At 40.4% G+C, this 27,470-nt stretch overlaps 1 protein-coding gene across 9 annotated transcripts in view; it reads right to left on the reverse strand.

Annotated features, from left to right (window-relative positions):
- The window catches only part of PCDH15 (protocadherin related 15), a 642,731-nt gene that overhangs the window by 511,708 nt on the left and 103,553 nt on the right, over positions 1-27,470 (reverse strand). For all 9 annotated transcript variants that reach the window (XR_004418559.1, XR_004418557.1, XR_004418555.2 and 6 more), the window contains exon 2: positions 17,120-17,357. The gene's annotated coding sequence lies outside the window, so the exon portion shown is untranslated. The remainder of the gene's footprint in view (positions 1-17,119; positions 17,358-27,470) is intronic.

The following is a 27,470-nucleotide window of genomic DNA, read 5'->3' on the forward strand; positions in this document are numbered from 1 at the left end:
TCTCCTCACATAAGAAACCATGAGTGCCACATACATTTATACAAGAGGTACCACCTGTGACTGCTGTTTGACATCAGAATAAAGCACATTTCATACAGGTCTCCAATTTCCCCATTGCTGCTGTTGAGCTCACTTTGGGGATCTGCTTCTTTTCCAAACTCCCTACCCTTGTGCTGGTAACAAGGCAGGAATTTCAGCTTTTAACTTCAACAATGGTATTGTCCAAGACTCAAACCCAGTGTTGCAATGATCAAAAATCCTCCCATTTGTATCATTCCACCTGTGATCTTTTTCATCACATCAGTTCAGACAGAGTTTGATACATTTCTGAGTGTCACACACTCTTCTGTGCAGAATAAATAAACCCCTGCTCTCTGCCCTCTGTCTGATACTCACTTCCCCTGCAAAGGCATCCTCTACTCTTGTATTTCAGTCAACTGTGGCCCTCTGGGCTGTATCTCGGCAAAGCAGGAAAATGTACTTTCCTCACATTTCTGGAATTGCATCTTCCCAGCACTTCAAAACTAGAAAAGGGGATTTTTGACAGAAAGATATTTTTCTTTAATTACCGAATTCTTTTGTAGGAAAAAATCCTACAAAACTTCACATCCTACAATACTCAAAGCTGAGTGTTTTTCAAACTCTACATTTGTTTCCCCTCAGTTGTTAAGAGCTCTTCTATGTCACCTTTTGGTATCCCCCAGGACACAAAGGATATCGATGGGACCAGCTGAGGAATCAGCCAGTGAAGATAACTGATGGAAACTTGAATTATGAGAGCATTTTGCTTCCTCTCTCTGTTTCAAACCAGACTTACTTGACATATGCTGGTGGACAGGGCTGACACTGAAACAAAGCTGTGACTACACCACCCTTGCACCCCTCTCACAGTCTCAAATTGCTCTTGTGTTATACATTGACATATCCTGATCAATGTTCCTCAGCCTCATCTAAATCTCTCTCAGTGAACTGAGAGCAGAATTTTACACTCAGTGTGCTCAGCTTTGCTGCCAGGTCCCTCCTACTTAGACTTGCATATAAATTTAGCCTTCTTCCCAGAGTCAAACAAACACACACCAAGCCAAGACAAAATATTCCAAGCCTGGCTCCTCCTCACTCTCTCTTGCACCTCCCAAAGCCTTCTCATAGGGTGTTGGTGAGCCCCACTGCAGCTTTTAGGGCTGGGTTTATCTCCTGGGGAGTGCAGGTAGACACAGACACAGCTCCAGGACTGCACTCCCCTTTGAACTCTGACATCAAAATACTAAACACATCTCCACAGACCTAAACCTCCCTGAAAACAGCTGTTGTTTCACCCTCCAGAATCAATAAGGTGGGTAAAGACCTCCAAGATCATCCAGTGCAACCTTTGAGCCACGGGCTGTTTTTCTGGGTTGGGCAAAGATGGTGCTCAGGGCTTAGGAAAACTGCATTTCATACACTCGGTGAGAAAGAGCAAAGCCCACTTCTGATCTTAAATCCCATTTTCATTCCTGTGCCTACTGAATTGAATCAGGATTAGTAACCACATATGCAGGATTTAATGGTAAGGTATTCTGGTGTACAAAAAGAGTAAGAGGGACTAAAAAACTTTCATGTGCTCTGCAGGGAAGCCAGGTCCCTTTTGGCCTGTGGAATGCAACATCCAGTTCTTACAGCCAGAATTAAGGAACACCAAATTTCTCAAGGAGCAGATAAAATTTTGTATATAATATTTTGTAACTAAATACCTTTAGAAATGATGGCACTTTTGGATCAGTACCCATTTCTTTGTTGTTAAATGGCTTTCCAATACAACGTGCATCTCTATTAATTGATATGGGAATAAAAGCCCTAAAATCCCATTGACTTTCCAATCATTAAACAAAGCCCCCCAAATAACCCAGGAATATGTACATGATTTTTAATTATCTAATACATGTATATATATCCTAAATATAGATAGGTAATCTATTTTATGCCTCATCCTAAACCTCCTGTAATAACTGCACTCCAGCTGAGGTAATTTAATTTCATATTCTTTTGAGAACATAGTCCTGCAGTCCTATTTAAAAGATAATAATTCTTTTGAAGAACTTGTTAGAGAGGTGGATGGCGTTCAGAGGAATTCTTCACCCAGGTGAGATTTCTTAGGAAGTTTTTAGAAAGCAAATCAATAAGAGTTTGCAGACTGCAAATCTGATCACACTCCTGGCTGTCCCCAGAGGAAGCTGCGGAATTGTCATTTCAGTGAGGGGATCTCAGTAGAATTAGTTCTCTGTCCGGAAAATTGCTAAAGGACAGGAGACAGCAGGCTGGAGCAAAGGCACTCACAATCAATAGAACAATACTTGTGTTATTTATCCTGGCAGGTCTTTACCCTGGTTCTGATCTCTATCATAAAAAAGAGTAAAACTTCCTTTATGCTTCAATATTTCATGGAATCATCTGAACAAGGTTGGATTTGGGGAGGGTCTAAGGAGAGGATATTGATACACATTATATGATCAGAAGAGCTTTGCTTGTAGTTCATTAAATCAAATCTTACTTAAGAGATCCAATAGTCTCTGAAGCCTCTTGGATTTACTTTTTCTCCCCCTCCACACACTCCCCCATCCCCTGCCTTACTTCTACTGGAACACTGGTTCAAGAAGGCCCAGGTCATTAGGAATTCCAGAATGGTCTGGGTAGGAAGGGACATTAAAATCCATTCAGTTCCATGGGCAGGAACACCTTCTGCTATCCCAGGTTGCTCCAAACCCCATCCAGCCTGGCTTTGGACAATTCCAGGAATCCAGAGGCAACCACAGCTGCTCTGGGGAATCTGTGCTGGTGTGTTGTGATACTGAAAGCACTTCTTGACAGTTCTATGTGTGATTGATGTGGGAGGATAAAGGTAGTTTACAGAGAAACAAACCTGAAGGTCACTGCCATCAGAGTCCTCTTCTGGCAAGTTTTAGGGAAGCAATCAAAGAATTCAGTATTATCTGTTTTCTTCTCCATAGGCACAGGAATGTCTGAGAGATGTCACTTGTGGCACCGTCCTCAGGTTGCTGAGGACTCAGCAGTGTCAGAGAGCAGCACAAGCAGCTGCTGCTCCAGCAGTTTCACCTCGAAATGCCAACAGGAAGGAACAGCCAAAAGTGGAGAAATCCAGAATTACCCCTGGTAATTACCCCTGGCACTGGCTAGAGGATTGATGCCCATGGCCACCTACAACTGACCCCCAGTCATTCTGCTAAACCTCATTTCTGGTAATATCAAGCTTGCTAACATCTTACAACTGACTTTTTCATCCAAAAAATGATGGTAGCTGAAAATATGCTTCACCAGGCCTGCAAGCAAACCAGGAATGCCAGATAAAAAGAGCTGTGGTTATGCTGAATTTACCAAAGTAAATGCACATCTCTGTGCACCTTCCTTGCCTCAGTGAGGGAAACAGGAGATAAAAAAGAACTTTCTCCAGTCCCATTTCTGTTGGACTTCATGGAAAATTACAGAATTGTGCATTTTAGTGACTGAAGGAGGAAGTGACCTGGGTCACCAACACTATTACTGATTCAGAACAAAAGAAATTCAAACAAACTCCCCCCATAATTTCCATATCTGACTTCAGTAAATGGGACTACTCTCAATGAGGGGGGTGGGAGCCATTTAGAAACTTCTCTCCTTCTTTTATTCTTTCATTTGGCTTGAACACCTCTCAGTCTGTCCCTTTATTCCTACTATATGAGCATGTTTCACATTGAGGATGAACAAAACCTTTCTTAGAACTGAACCCACAGTTGCAGGGCTGATTTGCTTTAAGCCAGGCTTCTCCTGTACATGCAGAGGACGTCCAGGAATGCTTGAAGGATTCCTGAAGAGCAATGCAAACTCCTACTTCTTTCATGCACAGAGAAATCTGTGCCATCAAAAATCTCTCCCAGGAATGTCCTCTAGGACTAGAACCTTGCCCACACTCACAGGAAAAGCTCTCAGGAGAGCAACTACTATTTAGTGACAACTACATTGTAATAGAAATAAGTCACTTCATGAAAATGTAAATTACAACTTCATGATGACAATGAAAATAAGCTTACAGATATTTACTTTTCAATCCAAACTTGTACCAAGAGGAATGAAAACTATTTTTTGTGGTCTCAGGTTAGCATTTTGTTTCGTACAGTTTCATACGTTCATACAGTTTGTTTCATACAGTTTCAAGCAATTTCTACGCTGAACTGCACCCTAGGAATTGCCTGACCTGAGAAAGATAAATTCAGAGGTAAGAGTACATAAGGAGCTCTGGTTACTCCAAATTTGCTTCACAGAACATTGTATCAAAATATATATTATATCAAAAAACAACAGAAATAAAATAATTATATATTATCAGCTGTTTGGCCAAACTACAGCAAGAACCCCAGTCAAGTTAACAGGAAGCAGAGTGACTGGAAGAACTTTGGGAATGAGGAGAAATAAGTGAAATATGGCTTTTTCTAGTGGAGATCAGTGAGCCAATGTGATTTCAGATAGATGCACTTTACCTTATGTGTAACAAATTCAGTTTATCGTCACATACATGTTTTACTTTTCACAAACAGATTTCCTGAGACAGCTTTGCTCTGGTGATTGAAGAGCATGGAGCCACAATTCCTGACACAGGGCCAGTTCAGAAATGAGCTCTTTTTAAGCTCTTCCAAAATTCACTCTCAGAACTCAGATGAGCTAGGCAGCAGCTGCCCAAGACACTGGCATCCTGCAGTGTTCTCTGGGAAGATCAGCCCTAAAAATCCAACAGTTCTGGTGGCAGAAAACTTGGCTTAACCCAGCTCAGATGCTTATTTCCTAATGGAGGACTACAGGAGCCTCCCAAGGGCAGCCCCTGCAGACACACTCCTGAAAGAACTGGAGTCACTGGACATCATCCTTCTCTGTGGAGTTATTTGCTGGTGGCCATAGTATGGGGAAAGAGAGCACTGGTCTCTGGGAGAGCTGCTCAACAAAAGCTGAATTTGGGAAATACTGTGAAAGTATGGCCACTGTGAAATCCAGTTCCTTCCACAGCTCACTGAGACAACCCCCTTTGTGCAATATCCATCAGGGAAACAGCCACTCTCCATATTTCAGAAAGGTTTCCTCTGTTCTCACTATTTCCATAAAAAATTTACCACATGACTGAGGCACAGACTTTTTTTTTCCCCTCTAGACCTTAAGAAAACTTGTCATATGCTCATAATAAGTTAAATGCTAGAAAACAGCTGTTAGGTTAGGAGGTAAAATAGTGATAAAAAAGCCCTAAGGATGACTTTGAAAGATATTTTCCTGAGGAAATTATGGAAATCCTCCTGATCTGAAGAAAAATGGAAATTAGCAAAACTCTGTATTTCTGACAGCCTCAAAATCTCCTGTTGCTTTGTAAAACCCACTCCAAACCCAAGGCAGTCCTGCTCTGTGCTGCTGTTTATTTAATCTCTCAGCCCACCTTCACAATCACCTGTTAAGTTTGGCTCTGAGAGGCCAATTTTGAGCCACGCTGAGATTTGCAGGAGTTGAATGGAAGGCATCAACCTGGAGCTGTGTCCCCACATTCAGCATAAATCCCTCTGAAGCCACAGAGCCAATAAAAAGTTATTTATAGCAGTTTTACCATGAATATGTAGGTTATGCAACTCAGAAGAACTCAATAACCATTTTAATGGAGGTCATCACTATTCAGAGAGACTTTGGAGAGAATGCTCTACGTGGCTTAATTGTTTAAATAAAAAGATTTCAGCAATTTACAAAGCTGGTTTTTATGTTTTTTATAGTCTTTGCTACTGTGAAACACAGGGGACAACAGAAAAACACAGGCAGGAAGAGGAAAGCTCCTGTCATCACCTCCAAGCTCCTGCTGTGCACTGGACATTTAAGCTGAAATGGCCTCTTTTCCCAAAGAGAATTTATTAGAATTAATCAATAGGCAGCTGGGGATCAAATCTTCAAAACCAGGCAGCACCCAGCAGCTCTCACCATGACCTGAACGTCCACTTCAGCAGATGTTCAAGCAACTGGAACAATTTTGGGAATGGAGATTGACCCCTTTTGCAGATAAAAGAGAAAATATTTTGTAAAAGCATAATTTTTGTTCTCCCCCTACCATTATACTCTGGAGAAAGAGCATTCATGGTTCCTGGGCACAAAAAAATAGGTTAATAAAACTTCAAACAGATGAAGTTCCTTGCCTGGTGTGGTTTCATATCCTCAGTGGTTGTGAGGGCCCATATTTTACAATCAGAATTGCAACAGACATTGTTTCATTGAGAGATCCTTCTATTCCCACTCTCAAAGCACAGACTTTGAAGAAAAATGGAAATTTGGGAGATAAGTTTCCGAACCTCATGAAAATCTGACTGTGACAAGCCCCACATCTCTAAAAACCCAAACCCAAAACCCCAACTGAGCACCCTGGAAGTGCACAGGTGCTCAGCAAAGTCATCACAAAGCTCAGCTAATTCTCCAAATATTAGGACCGTTCTGGAATGATGATGCATGTGGTGACAGAAGGATGGGACAAAGGGCAGAAAGTGCCTGAGAAGGGAGATGGCACAGACTGCTCAAAATGACCAAAGCTTAAGAGGTTCAGATTGAGCTGTAAACTGAGAATATATATCTATAAGGATAATAACAAACAACAAACCTCCAAATCTGTCAGTCTCTCAGAAACACAAACTAACACAGAGATAATCAATAAGGGAAAGCCTATAAGAAATTGATTTAACCCACAGGTGGTATTTTAGCAGCATACAATAAAAAAGGTATGAACCACAAGCTGATCAAAATCAAAATCAAAACTAAATTAAATTATTTAAATTAAAAAATTAAAATTCTGTAGAATATTTTTTTGTGCTATGGGAAACAAATGAATTATTTTCCCAGTATGTTTGGCACAAAGATCTCTGGGAAAGCTGGAAAACATTTAAGCTTCTGAAATGGATCTGCTTCCAACAGTAGTTTATGTCCAATTCTATACTCCACTTATTTATTTAAAACTTAGTAATAAAAAATGGCACTGGGGAGGCTCAAATATTCAGTGTTCAGCAGTTACCTGGTCAAAATTGCTCAGTCTGAATGTTAAATTAGAACCACCAATTAATATTAATTAAAACAATCCCTGAGGTGTAAAACCTGTCCTATTTAGGGGGAAGGCAACTAAGTCCTACTGGATTTTTAATTATCACATATTGCTGTAATTGGTTCACAAAACCTGATTATGGTCTTGGGGACACACACTGGCAGCTCCATGGACCCAGGGTCACTGGCTGGAATTTGGGAAGCAATTCCTTCATGTAGGAAGGAAGGGTGGGTGTTGGACAGCAGGTTACAGAACAGGGGGCCAGAACTGGGATTTTGAGAGAAAAAATTTTCTGTGGCTTCTTCTGAGACACATCTCCACATCCAACCTTGATGTATGACGCTTCTCCAGTGCTTCACAAAGGATTTGTGCTTGGAAAGGAGGGAAAATGGAGCAATTTTGAGTCCTCTGGAAGGTACTCAGCTCCACTGTTTCAGACAAAGAAATGTGTGGCACTAAATGCCCTTGACTACCAAGAATCCTCCCTGACACATTACTCCACTTATTTCATGGCTATTTCAATTTAAGTGCTAAAAGCTCTGCAAAACTGGAAAAAAAATATTCAAAATTTAAACCCTCTAAAAGCAATTTTGCAGCTCCGATCTTGAGGGAAGGACAAAAACTTTAGGCATTCAATAATTGAAACTCCATAAGCAACAGCAACTCACAGGGTTACAGAGCAGAGTTTTTGACAGGCATTTCATGGAATTGCAGATGCTCCACCAGGCACAAGGACTAGTTAAGCTCCCAATGCATTTTTAAAAGACAGAATTAGAGCTATCCATTCCAGGTCATTACTCATGGAAGACAAGGAGACTTCTAGCTTCTCTAGTAGGTGGTTACTAAGGAACTCTTCCTCCTGAGAACACACTCCTGTTATTCCCCTGTCAAATTTAATTCTTCAAAACTGAAAAATAAGCCTAATTATGAACATACATTACTGGCCTGCCCAGTGCATCTTTGCAATATTATTTTATCTCATTTGCCCAATCAGGAAATGCAATTTCCATGGTCTTGAAATCTGCTCCCTTTACCTTTTGTCTAACAGAATCCCAGAACTGTTTGTTCATGGGGGTGTTTACTATTAGAATGTCTTGCACAAAAAGGCGAGAAATATCCAAAACAGCTTCCAGCTACAGTTTTGCTCTGAAGTCACCCTGGCAGCAGGCAGCATTTAACACATCTGAATGTCATCACACTGCTTTGCCATAGAATATGGAATAGGGATGAGCAGGAGCACTGTGTTCTGAGGTGCAGATCTCCAGTTTTCACCCCCGTCCAAAGGACAACTTGGTAATGTCAATGCGAATCCTACGCTGTACCCCAAAATATTTTAACCCATGTTGCAGAGTCACTGAAGGACTACATAAAAGAGAAGGCTTCACCCACTCTGTTCTGCTGAGGCAAAGCTGAATAATCTACAAAATAGTAGCTCTCTTCCCATTTGGGAAGATTTAGGTTGGATTTAGGGAAAAGGTTCTGCCTCCATATGTGGATGATGCAATTCCTCCAAAGCCATCTTCCCCTGGCCCCTGGAACTTGCTGTAATAGATAAGGTATCCTATATACCAAGGCTGAGCCAAATTCCTTAAGAATTTGGTCACTCTCCTAACACTTTGGAAGATAATTGGTCAGAAATTAGTTTGTGTAATTGGTCAGTTTACCTTTAGAACTTCTCACTTAGATTGGATGTTGTTCTTTGTATAAACTTGTATTGGCTGTAGTTTGAATCCCCCTTGAACTTACAAATATGACTGTCTACCCTTTGTTCTGAGAGAATTCCTGCTTGATCACCCTTCGCATGAAATAAAGATTCTTGTGGAACTCATCAAGTAAGGCCTCCGGTCTTTCTCTGCTGGCTAAATGTGAGCTCCTGAGAGATGGCTGATCGGTATTAGCACTCTCAGGTCCTGGTAAAACAACCACCAGAGGCCAAAAGAAAGTTTATACCCGTAGGTCATGTGGCACTGAACATGCTCCTGAGGGAATGGGCATGGCCCAAAGGCTGCCAGAGCTCCAGGATGACACTCTCAGACACAGCATTGAGGTTTAGGTCATGCTGTGAGGAGAAAGGAATTGAACTTGATGATCCCTGTGTGTCCCGTTCCACTTGGGATATTCCAGTTCCAATAATCTCTGCAGGGAAATAGTGGGGGTGACTCACAGCAGAGTCACCAACAAGACAACTCAGGTGCAAAGGTCCATCTGTTGTAGAAGTCACAGTTTGGAGAAAGAAAAACCCAGCATGACACAGCTATTATAGAGTTGCTCAATTAATGCCTTGTCATTAACATAGTAATTATGTCACAGTGTCTAGTAGACAAGCTGCTAGGAATAAACAATAATAGGCATATCCCTTGAAAAATGGTCTCTCAAAAAGTGAACTGAATATTTTAATGAGTTTTTTATGAAGGAAGTGTGTATGTTCTTAACCATTCACATTGCAAGATAATACAGCCCTTAAGTACAACAACCCAGCAGATTTCCAGTATCTTATAATGCTCTGATGCTCCTACATCTGCTGTTTAAAGAACCATGGTTTCCTTCCTCCCTTGGAAATCCCAGTCTGCTTCTTATTTTTCCATGGTCATGATAGTTTACTCCCCAAAACAACACCACCAACTAAAGGATCTCAAATGCATTCATATGAAATACTTTACTTTTTATATTTAAAAAAGTGATGTTCTTGCTGGACTGTGAAGTTTGGGTCTTTGTTTACATTAATTATAATTCAGTTCAACCAAAACTAATTATCTAAGCACATCTATTCAGGCATCCATCCTCAAAAATGTTTGGATATAAATTTCAAATTTGAAAACTTAGGGCTACCCCAGAGCACTGCAACCTTGCTCCTGCAGGTCACATTGGTTAAATGGAAAGAAAAAATTTCCATGTTTGCTTTCACATTGAAACCTTCTAAAGAAACCAATCAGGTAAATAATAATACTGACATTAATAGAGCAAACAAAAATCCCCTCCCAAATCTAAAGGCATGACATGAAAGCAGCCAAGGATTTGAAGGTTACAAATTCAGCATTGTCTAGAAAAATTGAGTTTTGACAAGAAGGTTCTCTCGGGAGGAAGGGCAAAGCCAATTCTCAATGCAACACAATAATTTTCATTACATATTAGAGAACATACAGGAATTTTTGGGAATGCCAGCTATACTGAGTTTGGATTGTGAATACCATTCCAAACCCTTGGATATCAGGAGAAATTTGGCACAGTTGCAGGATGTCATTTCATCTCCACTGCCTGCTCACTGAAAAATTTATGTGCCCATTACTACCTTTGATGATTATAATGATGTCATTTACTTGGTCTAAAGTGGATGTCAGAATATACCTCGTCTTGATGACAGCAATAAAGAAATAAAAAAACCCCTCACTCCATCGCAAAAAAAGTGATTAAAATTGCTATGAAATTCCCATTACTGCTGGACTTCTGATAAAAATCATGACCTTGGCAATCAGCACATTGAGGGAAGTATTAACAGGGCCACTGGTAAAAGGAAATCAACTCTAAAGTCAACAAGAAATCATCAAGAACTGGGGTTTGGATTACACTTACATATTAGTTCCACGGCAGTAGCACATGACTTGGCCTGGACTTGCTAAGAACCAGGCTTTAAATGAGTTTGTCAGGGCCCATCTCACATCTGGGATTCTGCCTGTGACACATTGCTTTCAGAGATTCTTCAGGGTGTTCCAGGGCTGCTGCAAAGCCTCAGTGCTACAGGCAATGCATGGTCTGGGCACATTTTTGTCTCCTCTCTGACCCTGGCTGTTACTTTTTCCATGGAAAATTATCTTGGTTTGGTTCTTGTCTCAATGTAAAAATGAAAATTCAGCATTTCTGAAGCTGCCTCTAAAAACAATAGCACAGTGACTGACCTGTCTCCACAACAAAAATAAGTGGTATTTTTACAATTTCTTTTTCCTGCCCTTATTTTCCTTATTCTAACTACTATACCTTCCTCTAAAAATCAATGTAATCCTTCAAGTTCCTGGCTTTAGGATACATTGATTGTACACAGAAAAGGTCACTTATTTCAATAAAATGCAAACTCTGGACCTGTTTCCTCATGGAGCAGAGCCTGGAAGAGTAAAGCACTGAAGGTTACCATGGCAGGAACTCTCTACAAAGCTTTGTGTGTTTGTGACAGTCCCTGTACCTCTCCTGGTCACGCGTTCCAGACAGAAGGAGAAATAGGGAAACAGACAGTGAATTACTGCAAAACCTCTTTGAGCTGTCAGCTATAAAGCAAACATTGCATAGGCAAGTGACTTCTTGGCCCGAATCTTTCTGCCTTTACAATTTAAAGCTCCACACAACTACACAGATATCACAACAAAGCAACAATTCCAGTGTAAACACAAAAGCATCAATCCCCAAAACAGCTCTGATAAGCTGTTTTACCTGTTTCTGTAAACTCATTATCTAAGCACATATATCCAGGCATCCATCCTCAAAAATGTTTGGATATAAATTCCAAATTTGAAAACTTAGGCTATCCCAGCCAGGACAGCACTGCCGCCTTGCAGGTAACATTTGCTAACTGGAGAGAAAAAAAATCATGCACTGATTGGTTTTCTGTATGTTGTCAGTGTGAAAGAAAAGTAGGGGGGTGGGTGGGGCAGGAGGAGTGTTCTAAAAGTTTTGTTCTGAGTTTTATTCTTTTTTCTTATAGTTTCTAGTGATTACGTTTTTTCTTTGTACCATCTAAAGTTGAACCTGTTCTGCTTTCCTATCTCACAGCAGGAAAATTTCAATTTGGCGAACCAAAACCACTACAACAACTTAGTGGCATCACTAAATATCCTCATGCATCCACAGTAAGCCTGTTTTTCAGGATATACTGAACAACAGAGATCTTGATGTGCTGCTCACTCCAGTGGTGAGCTCCTTCCCTCATAAGGACTAATTCCAGGCTTTTAACCTCCATTTCCTACTTTCCAATCCATTATTTTTCCATGGAAAGATTTCTTTGCTGAAGTTCCCCCTAACTTCTTTAAAACACGCTGGTGAGGATCTGAGGCCAAAAACTCTTGGTACACAATCCTTCTCCAAAGTCCCCACCCACTGTCTGTTGCCCAAAAAGCCACTTCAACCAAGAGGATTCAGCCAAGGTAGTGGTTTGGCTGGGTACAAATACACCAGATGTGTGTCATTAGAAGAGCTGGACAAGGTATATCACTGTGCTCTGCAACAGCAACAAAATTAGTGCCCTCGAGTCTCTGGCAATCTCCCAAGGTGAGATTTTTGTACAAAGATCCTCCTTTTAACTTCTGTCAGAGGTGGTTATTGTTCTCTCAGGAAGTTTGCCAGTGGATATCACAGAACCTTTTGATTATGCCTGAGAGACCTCACATCCAGCTGGAAGCTGACAGGTCCAGAGCCCCAGAAACACAGAATTGATACTGCACAGGCCAAGGACAGGTTGGTGCTGAGGGATTGCTTTTGGAAAAAAATTATTTATTAATAGTGACACAAATAGTTTGAATTAGAAAAAAATGCCATGGAAGACAACCTACTGCCTTTCAAGGTCTATAAGGTACCTAAATGAAACTTTATCCTTTAGCTGATTTGGCAGCTTCAGAGAGACTTGTTGGTGGTCATAAGATACACACATCCAGTTTACATTTTTCTGGCAAAATACCCAAATAAATCAAAGGCCATCAGATTTCCCTCTCCTTATCATACAAATAAATCAAAAGCCTCAGGATTATTTTATTAAATTAATAAATGTGTTAACATTATTGTTGAATGTATTAATATTGTTATATGTTGTCTTTCTGATTACAGAACACCACAATAGCTTTTATGTTCTGCATAATGAACACTGTCAAAGGAAATTTTTTTGTGCAGGCTAGTCACAAAGAGCACCAAAACCTTCAGTGAATACACAGCCAGTATCCTTCCAGAATAGATTTCTTTTGTGCTAAATTTTGCTACTCTTGTGTTAAAAAAAAAAAATAAAAAATTAAACCTTCTTTCTAAAGCAAGAGTTGCAAGGTAACAGCAACAATTGCTCTTGACAATTTAGATATCATACAGGAGACTGTGAGACTTCCAGAACTATTGGCCTCTAATCACTTTTCATGCAGTCTGACATGTGAAATCCACTATTTAAATACCACAGCTGCTTAAATAAAAGCAGAATTTTGAATATTCCATCCAGCTACTGATTATTTCAAGTATGCAAAGGCACACACTGTCAAACCAATTTGTTCACACATGGATTTTTTCAGCTCAGGAAGACCTCGTTTCCTGAACAACCCAAGAACCACCTCAGGACTTGAACTAAAAATGGAAGGACTGAGTTATTGTGAGTCAGTCAAAAACTGACCTTTCCAGACTGGATAACAGTTGATCATTTACAGTTGTCTCAAAGAGAAAGCAATCCTCAAAGTGTCTGAGGGATGGAATCCCTCTCAGGTTCTGTAACACAGCTTTATCTGCTTATACCTGACTCATTCTGTGTTCCTAAAGGGAAGGTTAAACCAGAGTGTTCTACCTGACCTTGGACAAGGGGTAGAGTGACAGCACACAGGGAATGACTTTCCACTGCCAGAGGGCAGGATTAGATGGCAGGAAGAAATTGTTCCCTGTGAGGATGGGAAGGCACAGAGTGCCCAGAGAAGCTGTGGCTGCCCCTGGATCCCTGGAAGTGTCCAAGGCCAGGCTTGGAGCAGCCTGGGATAGTGGAAGGTGTCCCTGCCCATGGCAGAAATGATATGTCCTTAAGGTCCCTTCCAATCTATTCCATGATTCTATGAAAAGAAAAATGACCAAAAAATATTGCCATGTGCTGGAATGAGTTCACTGAATGTTCTCTTTCTAAATGAACCCCATGAGATGTGATTTACAAGTGTCAGCACTTTGCTGCTCCTCTGACTTTGGGCAGCACTGAGCATCTGCTCCCTCCCCACCCCTTCCCTTTTCTGAACCACCAGCTTTTATTACATTCATGTATTGTCCAAGACAGCCATAACTGGTGTTCACTAAATAAATTTGCTTGAGAAATTTATACAGGGTTTGAAAGTTTAATGCAACTGCCAAAAGATTTTGGAGTGCTGGGAGAATTAATCTTACTACTCATTACATTTATTGATTCCAATCAAGCTTCCAGACATCAGCATAGGTGCCACTGCTAAGAAATAAAATGTTTCCAGGAAATCCCTATGTAAATCTAAAGTGACTGCCAGCTGTGGGGAAGGGAAAAATGCTAAGGAAGAGGTGTGTAAGCTACATACCAGTAAATGCTGGACTAATAGGTTATCAGCCACCACTTGAGCTTTTATAACCAGCTCAAGATGAGACTTCAGCCCTCAAGCCTGCAAAAGGGCCAATATTCCTAACAGCATTTTCTCTTTCAACACTCCATGAATTCAATTAGGGATGAAAAGCAAATAGGCACTTTGATACATAAAGGTTGTTTTTTTTTTTTCGTTTTCTTTTTAAATTAGAAGTTGAGTCTAGTTGAAGCTAGAAGCTGAGCAGCCATGCAATCATTCTATACTAAATAAATAGAAAGGATAACTTTGCTGCTATGTCTGCCCGCAAGAACAAGTGGAAGCTTTTCATCTGAGGATGGAAGAAAACAGTGACTGTGAGTTTTGGTAATAATTTACCACATTTGCTTGAGTAAACCTGAGAGAAAAAGAGCATTTGTGAAGGGATGAAAAATAATGACACATTTTTTTTGTTTTCTATGGCTCCTACTTCAGTCTACCCCTAGGACTGGAATGCAAACCACAGCGAATGTTGACAGACCACCACAATCCAGCCAGCATTTAAAAGAGTTTGGTTGAGTACAGCATGAGAAAAACTTTTTATTTACGTGATTTACAACTGATTTTAACATAATTACTTCTCAGTTTTTATTTTTGTGTATGGTATACATTATAGAAGGCTACACTAGAAAACACTTGGGAGAATAATTATTCCAAAAGTTTGCTGCAACTCTGAATTTCTGAAGTACCATTTTTACTTGTAGTGGTTGCAATAAATAAGAGCAGGACTGAAAACAGGCCCATGTGAAAGACCTTTCTGGATCAGCTGTGAGGTAACAATTTCTTGAATTGGTTGGGATGGTTCATATTATAATATAATAAATATTTTAAAACTTTTCTATTTCTGAGCATTTTGCTTTCAATTTAAATTTATAAGAGAACAACACCTGCAATGCTAAATAGAAAAATGTCAATAACTTGTCAGAATTCCTTGATGTTTGCCATTTTGCACAAATATGACCTGGATGTAGTTCAATCCTAGTTAGGCCTTACAAAATTAAGTTATATATAAACGATAAATAATGATCAGCTTGTTCAGCTTGAATTTTCTTTTTTTCTGTGTCATCATTTGACTTTGTAAATGAGGGTGATTTTGGGACATGCTCTTAAACAGCAACACAAAAAGTAGCTTAAAACTTCCTGTCTAGGTTGATTGTAAACCTGTTGTCTCCACAAAAATAAAGGAATCTTCTGCCTAGATAACACCTAACATAGCACAGGAACCCATCAAGCAACACGATCAACCTGTGGAATTTTTTGTGCAAGTTTTATTAGCTGATGATGCTGGGAAGGTTTTGCTTCTCCACTCCTGACACAAATGAGAGTTTACTCCTGACAGATTGTCTGACTACCCCTTGTAACTGAAAGCACAGACACAACCCTAAAAACCTCCCAGGAATTTTATTCTTCCGTGGGACCCACATTGGCAGAGGGAGTATCAGCTAGGAGAGAATGTGCTAAAACATAACATATATTTAAAAAACAAACAAAAAATACCCCCATAAATAAATGATTTTAATGTTGCCTTTTGTATATATTTGGAGATCTCACTGAGAATCACCAGCACAAATGTTAACTAACCAGGGTGGCTGACAAAGGAAACAGATGTGAGTAAAGTAATCTTATGCGCTGGAACTAATTACATCAAGTTTTAGGTGATGACACAAAAGGTCAGGTTGTACTGCTGAGATGATCAAGAACACAAACTGCAAATCTATTGCAACATTTAATAACCCCCATTCCCCACAGGGCAGGAATCCTTTCAGGCAGCTGTGTGATGAGCAAATACTTAAATGTCACACCTGGAAAATTACAACCTGTGTCTCCCACATCAGATGCTTCCCATTTAAAACCCAACAAGAGCAGCTCTGTTTCTGATGCATGGAAGACAATTCACACTCGCTCTCTAATTGTCACTAATTGCCAGCTACAATTTTATCCACAATTTCAACCCTGGAAAGGATGCTTTCCATCAGCTGCAAATAGATAACAAAAGGCTGGAAGGGAATATTACTCTCATGTGGTTGGATATCCCCTGCAAACCCTTGTTAAAAATGTTTTATCCAACTCCATGGTGGCATTCCTATAAATTCTATAAAATTGTGATTTAAAAACATTGAGTAATGTGGTAACTGACCTCATCTTCAAGCTGCTTTTGAAAACTTCATTCTTACTCTCCATTTCCATTCTGTATTTATCTGATTTCAGCCTCCTACAAAGATCTTGTCCTGCTCCTGTCTGTCACTCCAGTCTGCCTCCAGTATTCAAGCATTTAATTCAATCTCTACACCTCTAACCTGTCAGTTAAGAGTCAGCTCCTTAGAAATTTTTTATTCCCAGGACATTTGATCACCAGAACCAAACTAAAATTAAACATTAGGTAAGCTTACTAAACTCAAGCAAATTAACACATGCAGTTCCACAATTAACTTTAATAAAGATACATATTAGAGACAAATCTAAGGTTGGGTATCAGGAGGAATTCTTTCCTGGACAGGGTAGTCAGGAAGTGGAAGGGGGACATTGGTGAAGTCCCAATCCCTGGAGGTGTCCAAGGAAGGGCTGGAGGTGGCACTCAGTGCTCTGGGGACAAGGTGGGAATTGGGCACTGCTTGGACTCCATGGGCTTGGAGGGCTTTTCCAGCTTTAGTGATTCTCAGATTGTTTTCTTTATTATTAAAAAAAAAAAAAGAAAAAGGATTCCCTGCATCTAACAGTACCCGAGAAATTAAATTTAAATACTTCTCACCTTTCAACCCTGGGTGTGTGTGGCTTCCAATAAAACCTCCAGCTGACTGCACTGTATCCCTTGTTCTACTCTGGGCACTTTTCTTCCACAGCTCCCCCAGCCTTGTTTGTCAGCTGGACCTTATTCCACGGCCATGCAGAAGCACCCAGGGCATTATCCCAGAGAAGCTCACTTGTCCTCCCCCTGCACTCGCTCAGCAGGCTCCTCGTGGTGCTGCAGGCAGTGAGAAGCCCATGCTCTGTGGGAGAGAAAGCCAGGATAAGAGAGGATACAACTCAGAAGGCACAACCATGAAACACTTATCTTAAAGAAATTAGGATTTTAGTTAAAAGTTAGGAGAAACTGGGCTTGAGATAGTTACCTGAAACTTAAATAATTGATTGCCTGTCAATTTATATTTGCTTATCTGTGATTGTAATGGGAAAGGATGAAACTAGTAGGTAGGTCCAAAGAACACAAACAACTGCAACCAGAAACTCATTCTTCGCAAAACAGGAGTTGTCCCAAAAGCCATTTGTATTGTCATTAATAGAAAAGGTCAGGGCGAGGAAGACTCACCTTACTTCCTCCTTTTAAGACCCCTCCCCATAAAAATGACCCCAGACTTAATTCAAGAAGCCAACCACGCACCCTTAATAGCCATTCAAGCTAATCACCACAGGAAGCAGGGATGGGAGGGGCTGGTATTATCAATATGTATTTGTTTGAACCTTTTGTCAATAAATAGACTCTGTGACCACCTGTAATTTTGCAGTGTGCATTAGGGGGCTACCCCACGCTGCTGCCCAGCGCTGAATAAACATACCCTTTGTAACTTTAAATTGTTAGAGAGTCTTTTGTCTGTCCCAGTTGAGTATCGGTATTAGATACAGTTGGGAGGGTTGGGACAGAGAATGATCCTGAGGGAAGTGCCTTCCAAAACATTTGTGGCTGTTAAGATCAAAGAAAGGACTTGGTTCTTCTTCTCCCCCAGCCTCTTTCTAGGTATTTTAGACTGTCAAAAAACAGCTACAAAAATCCCAAAATGGTTTGGGTTCAAACCAACCTCCTAAACCATCCCCAGAATTAAGTTGGAAAGGACCTTAAAGATCATCTTGTTCCAAACCCTCCTGCAATATTTCCTAGAAGAAGAGTCATGCTCAGTGCTCTGTTCCTCAGATGGGGAAAAAAGCCCCTAAACTCATACTACTTTTCATTAATTACAGCTTAAAACCTTATGTGCCTTCAGCAAATCCCAAGTGATCTTAAGGAGAGGTTCAAGAGTATTCATCAGAATGCAGAAAACACAACAGGAATGTTTCTTGCCTGTTCTCATCACAACAAGGGGTCACTTTAAATAAAGACCATTTTGTGAAGAGACTGCAAAAATACTAAGGAAAATATGAAGTGCAAGGCTTATTTTTCAAATGAAAAGGCCAGTAAAATGTAAAAATTGCAAGCTTAAATTTCTTTAAAACATCAGAAAATCTTCCATTTCACAACAGTAATAGCTTCTAGGAAAAACTAAGTGAAACCTACTGGAATGAGTTTTTAATATCCAGTTAATGGGCAGATGATGATTTGCACAGAGCCACAGCAACAGCCTGGGGGGCTGCAGGAGGCACAAGAGCAGCAGAGTTGAAGCTGCTGCACCAGCAAAGGTGGAAGCAGAGGATAATCTGAACCAACAGTTCTTGTCTTCAAATCACTTTTTCTTCATTAGAAAAAAAATTAATTAGAGACACTTTTCACAGATAAATAAGATAAAGCTTTGGTCCAAATTGTGAGAAAAAGTCTGTGCAATGCCTTGGGAACACAACCTATAGGATTAATTTGGCTGGCAAGAAAACAGGGCAGAACAGTGGAGTTCCTTTAACCATGCAGGAAATAATGGTTGAAACAAATCTTCGTCTTCCAAATTAGAGCCACAAATACTCTAAAACTGCTATAAACATTCTGGAGATAACAGAAAATAAGTTCTTTAATTCCTTGTCACAGGGATGAGTAGAGATGGTTGTGTAAGGAGCTAGTGTTGAAGAATAACAATCTCCTTGGATGTGAAGGAACTTGGAGCCATTGACAACACAACCTCCCCCAGCCATGGGTCACATGCTCCAAACTACAATACTCATGGAATTGAGCAACGCTTCAGGAGAAAGCCAATCCTGCTCCAAGGTAGGAAAAGTTCTTTCTGCTTTTCAGCAGTACAAACCAAAACTTTTCTAAAGCTTCTGAAACAAAGTTACCCACAAAAAGCACCTGTAAGAAGTGAAGGTGTTGAAAACATCAGTTTTGGAGTTACTGAGGCAGAATTAATTCACCTCTGATGCACAGATTTACCATGAAACCATCTGGAATCACTCCTTTGCTCCAAAAGGCTCCTGCTTTGGGCTCAACACCAAAGAGGGAAGAATGAAATAAATGGTACAGTCAGAACTTCTGAATGCTTGGATTCCTAACTTCTGAAAAGAATTCTTTGATTACAGCCTTTGTACAGAATGCACACATACACACAGAGACATGGATCACCCCGATGTCAAAGGCTGTGCAGCTCAAAGAGAAAGATCCCTCCCCAAAACAAAGGCTGGCTCTACAAGACTTGCTTTCTATCACAAATATTCCCCACTCTCCTCCTCAGGTGACAAAGAGAAAGCAGAACCAATTGCACAGAAGCTGCTCTCAGACAAGTGACATTTAGCCCAGTGTTCCTCCCGTCGCTGGCAATCTTCCCCCGCTCCAGTGTGCTCACATTAATAAAGAATTCAGAGGTGAGCAAGAGCTCCTTGGTATATGTCAAGGACTAGGGGGGAAAACTAGCAATAGGGAGGAAAATCCATTAGAAAAATGAAAAACATGATCAAGCCAACCATGAATCTCACATTACAGGACTACCAAGTTGTCTTATTAAATTGCATGTAAGGAAAAAAATAAATGAAAGAAAAAAAAATAAATTAAAGAGGTGAAATTAGGAGAAGCAGAGACCAACCCAGTACTGAAAATCTCCTGTAATTCAAATAACATATTTAAAAAAAAAAAAAAAAAAAAAGGAAAAATCCAATTGTATTTCCAGGCATTTTCCCTATCAAATCTACATGTGAAAATACATTTCCTCTGTTTTCCAAAGCAGTGTGTGTGGGAAGAAAGAGAGCCTCTAATATTAAGGCATTTGTTCCAAAAACTTCTCCCCTGTTGTCACCTACCAGACTTCCCTGTATGATCCATCTTTCCCTTTCCTTCAAGGTTTTCCTTCAAAGGTTTGGGTTCAGCAAGAAAGTGGCAAGAAAATCCTTGAATACTCATCCCAGAGCAAGAAATTTGGGCAGGAGATAAAAGGTTAGCAGCCTGCAAAATGCAAAGGTTCAAAAGTCTCAGGTGCTCAAATAAATCCAGAGGTATGACCTTAATTAAACCATCAAATTGCTTTATGATTCAGAATCGAAGTACAGCATGTCCCATCCTCTCCTATTGCAATCAAATAGATGTCCAGGACATAAAGGGCTCCAGTTAATTAAGAAGGATTGCTGAAATCATGTAAAGCATCAGAAAAAACTCAGAGGTAGTGTCATTTGTCTTAAAAAGGAGAATAAAAAATTAACAAAATCACTTCACAGCACTCGAGGGGAAAAAATTGAATTATGCCCATTTTTAATTTAAAATACTTTGCACTTAAAACTTTGCAGTCTGGGTTCCCAAATGGGAAATACATGTGCTTTGGACCCCAGTAAATACAGCATAGAATGTTTCACTACGTGCCTGTTCATTAACATTTATGAACATATTAATTAGAGCAATTCCTAATTGTGCTCACAGTACAAAAGCACTGCCTACCTTTAAAATAGACTGAAACCACATTAAAACTCTCAGATTTAAGGGTGGGAGTTGCTAAGGTTCAAAGAGCAGGGGACTGGTTAAAATATTCAAAATAAACCAATCCAAGTATCTGAAGTTATTTTTCCTATACAAAGTTGACTGTATTAATGAAGGTTTTTCCTATGAGAAGACATACAATAATTTGAGTAATCTTAAAGTAAAAGGTTAATGGATATAAATTACATAAACAACCTTTCACTGTTAGAGACAAATCATCTCATTAAGCCTGGTGACATTCTGGGATTCAGTTGTAACAGCACTGCACCAATCAGTACTTCAGCAGCTTCTGATTTGTTTTCTCAGCCATTATCAACTGTAAGAAGAAATGAAAGTTTCCCAAAGCCAATGAATGAACCTCATTTCAGGAGGAACCCAGGGATGCTTTCAGATCAGGGAAACAGAGCCTTGTGAAGAGATTTCCTGAGATCAGAACAAACTATTTTGTCCTGCTCAGAAATGAAATGCGGACATGACCAGGAGCAGACATTGGCGATGAGATCCAAACCCAAATACAGAGTGGCAGCTACATGAGAAGAAACCCTCTCCAGGAGGGGTTTTCTGACAGTCAGTTCCTACATCTCCTCTTTGTTCTCCTCTGCAAGCCTATGTTCTGGCAAGAAATCTCCCTCCCAGAGCGCTGCTGGCATCTTATCACTGATACATCTGCTTCAAGCCAAGGCTTTCTTCATCTTAATTTAAAGAGTTTCATTAACAGAAAAATGCCAAATTATCTGTTTGTCCTCAGAGGTGACTAAACCCCCATATTGGATTTCTTATTTAACTGATTCCATTAATAACAACTACAGATTCCAGGTTCTCCTTACTGTCATCCATTCTTTCTTTGCTGCACCACAGACCTCCCCAAAATCAGAAAAGTTAATTTATCTATTCGATTAATGCTTGACTTACAGCACCAGTCAGTGCAACTACAAAAATACTTTATTTTTACAACGTAATGTAGCAGTAGTTATATTTTCAGTTGCCACAGCTAAAACAGTTTGCTTGGATTAGCATGTTTTGAAAAAATGGTTAATAATTGCCCAATGGAGATTATGTTGAGCAGGGGGTTGCAGCAGATGAAATTAGACATATCTGTTACAATATTTCTCCCACTTTAACTCCAAGCTAGGCTTGAGTTTTGTAACTAAAGCTGTGATCTACTCCCTGGAATCAGAATCCTGTTCATACACATAGGAATTGTCTTCCTAATCTTCACATTTTTGAAAGAAATCTGGCATAAGTTTCACCTGTAGATTTCTGGAATTCCTCAGAGCACATCATTCATTATGAAACTCTGTATGTGAGGAAATGGTTAAATTCTGGTCTCACCAGAAATCTGAGTGCCAGGCCTATACTTTAAGCTTTTCAAAATACATGTGAATGCCCTGAGTCTGGTTAAAGGGATCTGTCACAATCTTGTCCTTCACAGAATCCCAGATGTGTTTGGGTTGGTTAAAACCCATCCATTCCCACGGGCAGGGACACTTTCCACTGTCCCAGGTTGCTCCAAGTGCCATTCTCCATGGCCTTGGACACTTCCAGGGATCCAGGGGCAGCCGCAGCTTCTCTCTGTGCCAGGGCCTGCCCACCCTCCCAGGGAAGAGCAGAAAATGCAATTCCATAATCAAGACAGTCATGCTATTTAAATGTTTCATGGCAATGGTTTTGCTCTAGACTGCTGCTGTGCAATTTAGAAATAACCAATTCCAGTCAGCCTATGAAGTTATTTAAGGCAGGGGTAAACGATTTTCAGGTACACCTGGTTTTAAATACCTTCTACACCTGAACATATGTTGTATTTTAATTTAAATCCAATGCACATCATCTGTTTTATGCTTTTGAAATTTCACACTTTTCCTTGAAGAATATTGACATTAATTAAAAACTTTGAGACACAGATGAGACACGCTGAGTCATAACCAATTTTACAGACAAATCCAGAGCTGTACAGCCACATACCCTGAAGTGGCATACCAGCTCACTTCTCCTCATTCCCCTCAACAGAATTAAGAGCTGGACCTCAGACACCCCAGCAATTTTCTGCTTCACAAACAGCAATAAATGACATTGTTTCCAAAGAGCACAGCAGAGCCATGGGATGGCCTGTGTACGTAAATATAGATACACTTGGTTTGCTCTGTGACTGAACACCTGAAAAGCAGCAAGACAGGAAAAATTAAGTTTTCAAGAACAGCATGACATGCAGAAGTATATTCAGTATTCCCTCTGTTAAATGTACTGTGTTCCACACAGAACACAAAACACCAAAGTTATGCAAGTTAAAGTTTTGAAAGGAAATCTCAAAGTTGGACTCCACAATTTTTATTGCATTTTAACATTCAGAATATGTTGCCTACTTCTGACTTTTATCCAGAAAAAGTTTAGCCTGGAGCCAGGATTACATTAAAAAACCAAAACCAAAAAAAACAATCAAACAAACAAACAAAAACTAAAAACCACCCTGAAAATACTTAACCTCTTACAAACTGACATAAAACTGTCCATTATAAATTTTCTTATTGGAACTTTAAATCCAAGTTGAATAAATCAAAATAAATATTAGAATTTCCTGCAGACACACCATCAACACACCTCAGTCTGAGCTAAGTTTGAAGGGTTTAAGCTTAGTTGTCAGCACTCAGAAGTAAACAAAGAATTAAAGATCAAGAAGTATCCTTCTATGGTTGTGGTGTTTAGTCAGCTCATAAACATGTTATAAAGTCAGCTGGGTGCAAAGGCACAGAGAATTTATCTCTAATGTGATATTTAACTTCAGTTTTACTGGAAGCAATGATCAAAATTAGGATAATTGAAATCTCCATAATCATGGGTGCAAACCTAGACTTTCTCAGTTCTTCTGACTGTACCAGCAATTAATATGTTCTACATTGAGTCTATTCACCAGGTTGAGATAATCTAAAAATATCCCAGTGCTAAGAGTGCTGATTTCTCTGTCTGCTTCTCAAGCAGCTTTTCTGGTCCTCATCTGCAGTGAATCCTCTGCCTGGTGCCTCCACATCCCATATTCAAAGAGAGACTTCAAATAATGTTCTGGCATTTCTCCAGCACTAATTCTGACACAGTCAGTCCAGCAGGGAAATGCCAGATTTCACCAAGCTGCAAAGGGGGTGGGGTGGGCAGCGCTGTGCTAATGCCTCTCCCTCTCCTGGCTTTTATTGCAAATAACTTTCATGCACATTTTCCTAAAATGTGATTTTGTCAACATATCCAGTGGGTTTACAATACAGGTATTGTTGCTGGAAATGTCAGTGCTCTAAATGTGATTCCTGATGTAGCCTCTCATAAGATATTGAGAAAGAGCCAAGTAAATTTATTCTTTCTATCTAAATGTCAGTTTAGGTGTAAAAAACCCTAAATATCATGAAGGGAAGAGGTATGTGCACTGTGTATCTAATGTGATTACTTGGATAAGAAATAAAATTAAATCTGTTTTGTGTGAGAATACTGAACCCTACAGTGAAGGATGTCAACAGCCCCTCTGTAAAAGGAAATGTGTATTACAGATACAAATAATTTTACAAGACCCTTTTTATTGTAATCATAAAACCTCAAAAACATGATGGAATCAAAGGCATATTAGAGTTTAAAATATCATAAACCAGAAGCTATTATAGCCCTGGCATAAAGGATAATTTAAAGGAAGTCATAATCACTAAATCAAAATTTATCTTGCATCAGTAATAGGAGAAAGGTGTTTTCATCATCAGCTTCCCATCCAAGATCCTCCACAACAGTCAACAATGCCTCCATTTATAAAAAATACTGGAGGAAAGTTGAGGTGTTTGCAGGGATAAATAACTGGTTATGGAGATGGGGACTGAAGGCAGGATAGAGAGATGAGTGCTAAGGGCAGGCTCACCTGGAGAGCTCTAGGCCAGCCAAGCCAGGAGCTGTTCTGCCCAAAAAGCCAGAATTATTCTGGGTAAAGAGAGACTGGGAAGGTGACATTCCGTGGATGAGACAAAGGAAGTCCAGACAGTAATGCTGAGAGCCACCTGCAGAGATCTGCAGATGGACCTTCCTGTCTCAGGGTCTGAGCAATCACTATGATGGATGAGAGGCAACAGGAAGAGATGTGGAGTCACGGACCTGAGGGGAACATCCTGGCTTTCCACGCAACATGATGGATACCTGCTGAATGCTGATATACAGGAACAACAATATGAGGTTGCAACTCTTAATGCTGTGAGGAAATTGGTTCAGACTCCTTGACAGTCACTTAAAAAGCAAAATACAAGAATAGAAAACAGAAAAAAAATTAAAATCAAGTGTTTCTTTGCAAAATCCAAAGTGCAAACTTCTTGCACATTATTCTGACTCCCCCACCTCAACACATGTTATCAGGGACTTTGCAAGGGTTCAAGAAGGGAAAGAAAGTTGAGACTTTCCAGTCAGGAAAGGGAGATGTCTCACAGAGGGATGAGAGGGGCATGGCACACCCAGAGCAAAGAGTGACAACCCAGCCTTGGGCATCCACAGCAGTTCCAGACAAACAAAAGGCTGTGGATTCTCCCGCTCAGCCTGTAATTAGGCAGACAAACTTTTCTCCAAGACACCATGAGTTTTCATGGGCCTAAAAGGACTCTCAACATTTATGTGGAAGCCAGAACTCCTGGATATACCTCTGGTTTCCCAGCTGCCACAGCATGTGGAGTCTGAGAGAGTTTGCTGAAGAATTTTTATTATATGCTTGATCTAAACTCACATTGTCATGCTGCTTTCCAAGGAAAGAACCCGAAAAGTGATAGAAAAGTAGGAAAATAGCAGAGAAGAACCCTTTATCTTATCTTGAGCTCAAAGTGGTTGTGAGACAGAGACAGCTTGGATGGAGATGTAGGACCTTCCTTTGCAGGATCCCTGCCTCTCACAGTTCAGCATCTAAATTCTAGGCTAGAGGTTTCATTTGCCCGAGGTTACCCAGATAGCTTTAACAGAGCTCTGAATCAGACTCCAGTCTCATGTAAGATTTTAAATGCAAAGCTTTGTCTGCACAAAGAGATTTATTTTTCTTGGTTCCACTCTACAGTAAATAATAAGCCTCCCTCTAACACCTGAAAGCTTATTATCTGCTTCAGTAAAACTGTTCATAATTATTCAGTTATCTGATTATGTTTGCCCTTTTGTGTATTTGAGCACCCCAGAAACGCAGAAGATATTAAAGTATTTACAAACCAGGTAACTAATTTATTTTCTCTTCATTTGCCTTCCCAAACTGCATATTATTTGTAGTGGTTTTCATTTGCCAATTTCAGATTTCCTAGCCAATGCACCATTTATGGGGTGGATTTAGTGCTGGCCAAATTGCCAGTGTACCCAGCTCAAACTTTGAAAGTATAAAGAAGAACTTTATTAACAGGATCAGAAGAATAATAAGAAACAGAATAAAACCTCCAGAACACCACTTCTCCCCCCACAGATTCTTTCCTTTCCCACTGAAAACATACAGAAACAATTTAGTCAGTTTATTACCTCTAGAATAGTCTTTCTCCAGTTCCCTTAGGGAACTGCCATGCCATGGAGACATCTCCACTAGAAAACAGTTCTCTCATGGCTTCAATGTCACAGTGAATCAGCCACCCAGGAGAAGGGAACTCTGATCACTGTGTAAAAGTCCCTCCCCTCAACTCACAGCTTTCCCCACAACTGTTTTAGAGGGTTCAATCTTCAGCTAATATGGTACAGTTTTAAGGATGAGCTGTTCAGTAGCAAGGGTTCTCTACATCTATCTCTGAGATCATCTTCATTTCTGTAAACAGAGCTTCTCTTCTTCCCTGGAGGCAAAGGGTCTTCATCACTCTTCTGTCTCTCTGTTCAAGCTTCTCATGGGATCACGGCTACTTCAGCATCTGCTTGTTTAGCATGGATGCCTTTGATCATGTCTACCATTTGAATGCTCCATACCCCCATGCTTTTTTCCATGATTTATAGGGATATTCAATATATCATAGTCCATCACCATGGCGTACAAGACCATTTCAGCCTAAGGCATCTCTTAATTTCTCCTTCCATCTGGGACCTGACTTTCTTCTTTATAGACCTTGGTGTTTTCATGTTGTTTCTCTACATGTCTTTACTTTGTCCTTTCCCCTCACTCGAGAGAGAATTAAAGTCTGCCAGTCTCTTCTGGGCAATGAAAGAGTTAATACTGACTCAAGGCCTGCAGATGGTCATGTTATCCCAGCCAGTGTGGTCACAGTTGTTTAGGGTAGAGATTTCTTTGGCAGTTGCGCTGGGGGAGTCTAGGGTCCAGCAGCCAGGCTAGAATATGGTGGGGCTGATGGCCTTCCCCTTCCCCACCGCCACTGGGGCCTGGCCTGGCCCCTGCTGGGCCATGGCAGAGGAGGCCCAGCCCAGCCCGTAGCCGCTCCCAGGGCCTGGTGGACACTGGCTCTGCCTGGGCCAGCAGTGGGCAGGGTTCAATGGCAGCGAGATGTCAGCAGCCATGGCCCAGCCTCAGCCAGGCCCTGTGGCCTCCCCTCCC

The sequence above is a fragment of the Catharus ustulatus genome, chromosome 8, assembly GCF_009819885.2.
Source record: "Catharus ustulatus isolate bCatUst1 chromosome 8, bCatUst1.pri.v2, whole genome shotgun sequence".
NCBI classification, from domain to species: domain Eukaryota; kingdom Metazoa; phylum Chordata; class Aves; order Passeriformes; family Turdidae; genus Catharus; species Catharus ustulatus.